The following is an 8,092-nucleotide window of genomic DNA, read 5'->3' on the forward strand; positions in this document are numbered from 1 at the left end:
ACTTGAAAACATACTGATGAAGATCAAAGACTACAACCTTCACTATCGTATATAACCAAATGTGAAGAAAAGGAAAAAAAATTACAACTGGACCCATAAACAATATGGTCATAAATGGAGAAGAATTGAAGCTGTCAACAATTTCATTCAACCTAGATCAACAATTATTGTTTATGGAAGCAGCAATCAAGAAAACAAATGGTATTATGCATTGGCCAATCTGTGCTGTAAATGAGTTTCTTGAGAAGCACATTCAGTGTTGGGAGAGGTGTGCTGTCTTATATGAGAGTGGAGGCCGTGTCCCACAGACTCTGGTATCATGAACATATTTGATCAAAAAATCAACTTTAATGCTCTTTTAAAATTTTCCCATATAACTCCCTCGGCACAACAGCCCCTGAAGAAGGTCTATGCCAGTTTTGTACTTTGCATGTTTGTGGCGGCTGCAGGGGCCTATGTTCATGTGGTCACTCACTTCATTCAGGCTGGCCTGCTCTCCACCCTGGACTCCCCAGGGTTGATGATTTGACTGATGACAGCACCTCATAGCCAGCCATGAAACTGAGCAAAAAAGACTGGGCCTGCTTGCTGGTTTTGCTTTTCTTACAGGAATTGGCCTGGGTCCTGCCCTAGAGTTATGCATTTCCATCAACCCCAGCGTCCCTCCCACCACTTTCATGGGCACAGCAATAATCTTCACCTGCTTCACTCAGAGTGCACTCTACATCAGACACTTTTCCTGGGAGGTGTCTTGATGTCAGCCTTGAGCTTGTTGGTCTTATCCTCCCTGGGCAACCTTTTCTTTGGATCCATTTCACTTTTCTAGGCAAACTTGTATACGGGGCTGGTGGTGATGTGTGGCTTTGTCCTTTTTGATACTCTACTCATTACTGAAAAGGCTGAAAATGGAGATAATGACAGTTTTCTAAAAGGTTGTTTATGTTGGGTGTCTCATTCCCAGGTTCACCTATCATTAACTGTGACCATCCAGTTAATGATGTGCGCCATCTAAAGTTTTTATCTGTCAACTCAAAATAACATGCTAAAGACATAAACTAGTAGAAAATGGAAAAAAAAAACCCACACCAACATGCTAAAAATTTTCTATCTCTGTTTGTTTAATAACTTCATAACAACAACATATATAGTGCTTTTTTTTTTTATTTAAGCCTCTTGTTTAGAGTCAACAAGACCTCAGAGAGGGCCTTTGTATTTAAAGTTGGTTGTTATTATATATAGAAGGAACATTCTTCTAAGTGGTACAGCACCCTTCTGTCAATATGTTGTACTGAGGTAACCTGGGGTTGCTGGGACTCTGAACCTTGTGCCACTGAATGTCATATGCCATAATGACTACCCATGGTGCACAGTGTTTGGTGGAGATCACAGTTTAAGAACAGGTTTGGAAGCAGGAGTGGCATCCACATCCTAAACAACATGCCTCTGGAAACTCTATGAACTTTGGTAAATGTCAATAGTTATTGAAAGGCTTTAGGCATTTTGTTCATAGGGTCATTGTGAGATATGCGTGACTTGATGGCAATCAACAACAACAACAACATTAGGATAGAATATTAGAAGCATCCCAGAAAATTTTTGGAAGTAAAGTAAAATAAAATGCTGTCTTCTGGAAGTTGAGTAGTTTGGAATTCTAAATAGATTTAGCACTATTGTGTGTGTTGAGTTCATTTTTGTGAAACACAAAGTCCAGTTCTAAATTTATTTAGAGAAGCGGATTTTTAGTTGTTCACATATCATTAATTGAAAAGACTATTCTTTCCCCACTGGATTTGAACTGTGTTTGCTCCTCTGTAAAATATCAGTTGATTACATGTATGCGGATCTGTTGCAGACCTCTCTATTCTGTTCCATTAATCTATTTGTTATCCTTTTATCAATACCACATTATCTTAAAGTTCTTAGAGGACTCACTCTACCTTACATCAAGACTGACTTTATTTTTAAAAACAAAGTTGCTTGCCCTGGTTCTTTTGCTGCTCATAGTAACTGTACAACTGTTGTTGTTGTTATGTGTTGTTGAGTAGCTGGCAACCCTATGTAAAATAGCCCTAAACCCTGTTCTATCCTGTGCCAATCTTATTGTCTCTGACACACCTACCCCCATTATCCCAGTCACTGAATCAATCCATCTCATTGAGGGTCTTCCTCTCTTGCGATGTCCCTCTCCCAGGACTAGTCCCTCCTTGCAACATGTTCAAAGTATACCAGATTAAGCCTCAGAATCCTTGCCATAAGGAGCAGGCTGGCTTAACCCTCTCCAGGACAAACCTGTTCATTCTCTTAGCAGTCCATGGTATATTCAACACTCTTCTCCAGCACCACAGCTCAAAGGCATCAATTCTCCTTCTATCATCCCTAGTCATTGTCTAGCTCTCCAATGCATAACAAGTAATTGTGAAGACCATGACTTGTATCAGGAGCATCTTAGTCTCCAGACTGACATCATTGCTCTTTAGTATTCTTGAGATGTCTCAGCAGACTTTCCCAATGCAATACTCTTAATTTCCTGGCTGCTGGTACCAAAAAGTGTTGATTGTAGAGCCAAGCAAACTAAGACTATTTACAATCTCAATCTCTTCACCCATCCATCATAATGCTGCCAATTGATCCCGTGGTGAGAATCTTTGTTTTCTTGATATTAAGCTTCAATCCATATTGAAGGCTGAAGTCTTTGACCCTCTGCAACAAGCACTTCAGGTCCTCCTCAGTTTCAGCAGGCAGGGTTGTGTCATATGCATAATGCAAATTGTTGATGAGTCTACCTCCAATCCTGATGCTACATTTCTCCTCACAGAGTCCAATTTTACAATTAGTTTGCCAATATTCACAAAACAACTTGATGGATTTTAGAACATGTAGATTAAGTTGGGAAGAATTGACATCTTAACAATATGGAGTTTTCCTATCCATAAATAAGAAATATCTCTTCAATTATTTAAATCTTTGATTTCTCTCATTAGCATTTTGTCATTTTTAAAATATAAACTTGACATTTTGTTACATTTACAGTTGTTTTCATTATTCTTGGTATTAATGTAAACTTGATGTTGTGTTTTAAATTTCAAATTCTACATTAACTTATAAGAAAAGCAGCTTGTATGTTAACTTTGTATCTCGCAGTCTTGCTTCAATTATTTACCAATTGCAAGAGGTTACAAGGGTTTTTGTTTTAGTGTGTTTTAATTTCCTTTCAGTTGATGTTTTGGAATATTCTGTAGACATTCTTATCATCTGTAAATAAAGCCAATTTTATTTCTTTCTTCCCAATCTGATACATTTATTTCCTTTCCTTACCTCATTGCATTAGCTAGGAATTCTATGATAAAGTCAGGATAAGCTTATAAAGAGGTATCTTTCTGGCTTCTTTTGAAAATAGCAACAACAAAACCTATACGGCTCATCTTTGCAGTGATTGGCTGGATTTGAGCAATTGTTGCCCTTTGTAGATGAGACATCTACTTCTAGTTTAACATAGTTCCTGCCTTTCCTTGATGCTCTGTGAAAATGACAATTGAGTAAGGGTTAAAAATTGTTTAAAATATGGCCAAGGGCTATCAAGATTTGCATAAAAATTCAGAGAAAACTCTGCATGGACAGTTGATGTAGAAGAAAGACAGTAGCCTCCATAAATAGCTCCTTATTTTTGGATTTGGGAATTCATTAAGAAGCTCAAATATTCCCTGGGAATGCCATTGGTCTATTAGTCAGGCAGTTGGCTTTCAGACCCTCTTAGTTATTTACAGTTGGCCTACCTTCTTTAAATCATAAAGTTCAGCTCTTACATTCTCAGTTCTATGTCTCCAAAACCAGTTTGCATTTTTGACCTTGACTCAGAGATTTTTTTTCTTACCCTGTGGCATTGTTAGTCAGAAGTAGTGCCATGTGCATCATTCTTTCTGCTTCTGCCATTTTTAATTCAGGAACATCTAAGTGTAAAAGGAATTTAGCGGGGTGGATCTGTGTGGATAGTGCTCTAAATTCACGGTGACTGCTCTGGAATCCTCAAATGTTTCAGATCAGTTGTGTTATCAGTTAATTGGCTGTACTAACTAAGCTAATTTTGAGATTTTATCAATATGATCATGATCACACCATTTCTCTGGAAAGATATGTTGGAATTCCAAACAAATAATTGAAGATAGACTATAATATCTTGCTAAATTTGAGGCTACTTACAGTATGGTAAGGACATAATAAGTGTTTTTACCTCAATTGCTTTAGTGTTTTGGGTCAGGTATGCCAAGCTTGGAGATTGTACTTGGAGCTACGCTATATCACTGTGTGACAAACACAGTGACATAATATAGCTCCACATACAAAGCTTGTGTGTGTATCTCTGTGTGCTTATTCATGCATGTGTACCTTAAAGCCCCAAACCATAAGAATTATAGAAAGACAAAACAGAACGGAACTTAGATGTCCGAGTGTATGACATAAATAGGCTTGCAAGTACAGCCATAACTGCACAACAAGGAAAGGATAAAAGTGATGGATGGGACCTTTAAAAATGAAGTCCCTGTGTGCATCAAAATCTTTATCCAACATAGTGAAAAGAGAACCTACAAACTAAAAAAAAAAGAGAACCTACAAACTAAAAAAAAAACAACAAACCATTTGGCAATGACATCTCAGATAAGGGCCTCATAACCAAAGTTTACAGAATACTGCAGGGTATCCACAAGAAAAAGACTGATAACCCAATCACAAGATGGGGAAAAGACATAAAAAGATTCTTTACAATGGAAGACATTAGGATGACCTGCAGACACATGAAGAAATGCCCAAAAATCACTGGCAATCACAGAGATGCAAATCAAACCACAATGAGATATCATCTCAGCTCAGTAGCAGTGGCAAATTTTAACAAGATAATAAGTAAGCAATAAATGTTGGACAGGATCTGGAGAGATTGGAATTCTCCTACACTGCTGGTGGGATTGTAAAATGGTATAACCACTCTGAAAGGCAGGTTACTATTTCCTCAAAATGTTAAACATAGAAATCTCATATGACCCAGCTATTCCACTATTAGCAATATACCCCAAGCAATTTAGAACTGGTCCACAGAGATATGTATGTCTATATTCACAGCAGCATTATTTACAATAGCAAGAACATAGAAATAGCCCAAATGTTCATCAACAAATGAATGGATTGAGAAATTGTGGTACATTCCCACAATGGAATACTATGCAGCACTAAAGAACAATGATTTTGTAACATGGGTAAGTTATAGAACATGTAAATGTTATGTAACATAGGAAAGCCTAGAGAGCATTATGCTGAGTGAACTAACTCAGTCTCATAAGGACAAATACTGCATAAGACCATTATTGTAAAAGCAGAAGGATAGGTAGCTAGATTGTAAAAATTTCCAAAAGGGGAAAAAGAGAATGTGTAGAAAAAGGGAAGAGTGGGAATCACTAGGACAGTAGAGTTTAGTGGGTTGTTGGAGGTGAAGGAATGTTGTTGTTATGTGCCATTGAGTGGTCTGCAATAGCTCCGAACCCTGCCTTATTATGTGAGGCAGTCTCACTGACATCGACACACCTACCCTCATTACCCGTCCCTGTGTCAATCCATCTCTTCTAGGGTCTTCCTCACCTGCACTGTCCCTCTACCCTTCCAAGTATAATGTCCTTCTCCAAGGACTGATACCTCCTGGCTATGTGCCCAAAGTATGTGAGACTGAGTTTCAAAATCCTTCCCTCTAAGGAGAAACTTGGTTTCATCTTCTCTATGACAGACCTGTTTGTACTCTTGGTGGTCCATGGTCTGTTCAAGCTCTTCTCTAGCACCACAATTCACAGGTATTGAGTCTTCTCCTTAGTCATAGTCCAATTCTCTGATGCATAGCAAGTAGTTGCTAAGACCATGGCCTAGATAAGGCACACCTTAGTTACTCTTTAACACTTTGGAGATGTTCGTCACAGCAGACTTTCCCAGTGCAATCCGTCTTTTGATTTCTGACTGCTGGTGACAAGAATGTTAATTGTGGAGCTGAGCAAATCGAAATTGTTAACAACCTTAAATCTCTTCTCCGTCTATCATGGTCCTGCCAATTGGCCCACTAGTGAGAATCTTTGTCTTCTTGATGTTGAGCTTCAATTCATATTGAAGCTTGAACATCTGCAGCAAATGCTTCAGGTCCTCCCCAATTTAGCAAAGTTGTATCATCTGCATATCACAGGTTGCTGATGAATTTTCCTCCAATTCTGATGCCACATTTTTCCTCATAAAGACCTGCTTCCCAAATGATCTGTTCTGCATATAGATCAAAAAGCATGGAAACAGGATGTATCCCTGATGTGCTCCTTTCCTGATTTTGAACCATGCAGTGTTTCCCTGCTCTGTTCTGAGGACTGCTTCCTGGTCCAAGTATAGGTATGACATAAGCACAATCAAGTGTTCTGGGATTCCAATTTTCCTCTAGGTTAGCCACAGTTTGTTGTAATCTCCACAGTCAAATGCCTTTGAGTATATTTATACAATATATTTATTTATTTATTATATTATATTTATTTATTATATATATTTATACAATATAAAGTACAATGTATATGAATGATTGTAAGAAAGGCAGTGTAAATGAGAGATTGCATAAAGCACAATGTGTTGTTGTTATTGTTATGTGCCATCAAGTCACCTGTGACTCATTGCGAACCTATGTACAAGAATGAAATACAATGCAAATGAATTATTGTATGCAAACCAACTAAAAACCCCAAGAAAACCAAACTACATGTGTATATGTCCTAGTAATTGTCTTTAACACATTATTAATACTTAAAAACAAATACAATATCTATTTTGTTTGTATATGGATTTCTTTCAAGAAATAGTGTGTTTTGAAGGTAATCAATCACTGTTAAAAACCCCATTCCTTAACAATTCCAATCTCACCAGGCATAAAAGAGAAATCTACGTATGTGGGTCCATGACTGGGATTATTGGTAGTTGGGAAATTATGAAGTTTTCGTCTCAACAATCTCAACTTATTGCTGTGAATTTGGGACTGACTCATAGCTGACCTGACCTTCCACTGGGTTTTCAAAGGCCGTAAATTACACATGAAGAGAGTGTCCATTTTCTCCCGTGGTGAATTTGAACTGCTTGCCTTTGTGTTAACATCCAGGCCATGGTCTTCTCAATTGTTTACTACGCATCTGAAAGCTGAACAATGACTAAGGTTGACAGAAGAAGAGTTGATGCCTTTGAGTTGTGGTGTTGGCGAAGAGTGTTGAGCATACCATAGACAGAAAGAAAATAAACAAGTCTGACCTGGAGAGGGTGAAACCAGTATACTCCATGGAGGCAAGTATTTTTTTTTAAATTCTGTCTCACATACATAGGGCACATGGCCAGGAAGGACCAGTCCCTGGAGAGGGACACCATGCTTGGAAGGGTAGAGGGTTAGTACAGAAAGGGATGACGCTGGATGAGACAGATTGACAAAGTGAATGGAAATGGGGTCAGATGTGTCAGAGGTGGTAAGGTTGGCTCAGGATAGGGCAAGGTTCAGAGCCATAGTTCATAGGGTAGCTGTGGGTCGTAGTGCACTTGATGGCACATAATAACAACAGTTGATGGATATTGTGTTTCCATTGCTTTTCTGTTACAAACAATCCTATATCAACCTACAAATCAGAAAATAACTATTGCATTTTAAATTTCAGAAGAAAATGACTTAGTTCCAGTGGTAACAAAGCCCAGTCTGGGGAAAGATGTCAGATCCCTACCACTGCAAGTTGAACTTCTATTGTTAGGTGCTGTTGAGTGTATTATGAATCATAGCAACTCTACAAACAGCAGATCTAAAACTTGCCCTATCCTGCACAATTTTCACTATCTCTGTCATTATCATGTTCTTCTGCAACAAATGCTTGCTGAAAGTGAGGAAAATTTGAATAATTTGTTGCAGAAGAACAAGGAATGCAGCCTTCAGTATGGACTGTGTCTCAAAATCAAGAAAACAAAGATTCTTACCACCGGTTCAACAGGCAGTGTCATGATGGATGGAGAGGAGATTGAAACTGTCAACGGCTTCATCTTGCTTGGATCCACAATTAAC

At 38.3% G+C, this 8,092-nt stretch overlaps 1 pseudogene; it reads left to right on the forward strand.

Moving 5' to 3' along the window:
• Positions 1 to 310: 310 nt before the first annotated feature.
• On the forward strand, positions 311 to 1,012 carry LOC102846486 (annotated as a pseudogene).
• Positions 1,013 to 8,092: the final 7,080 nt, after the last annotated feature.

Source organism: Elephantulus edwardii, unplaced genomic scaffold (genome assembly GCF_000299155.1).
Source record: "Elephantulus edwardii isolate Elephantulus edwardi_28Jun2011 unplaced genomic scaffold, EleEdw1.0 scaffold00037, whole genome shotgun sequence".
Taxonomy (NCBI): Eukaryota; Metazoa; Chordata; class Mammalia; order Macroscelidea; family Macroscelididae; genus Elephantulus; species Elephantulus edwardii.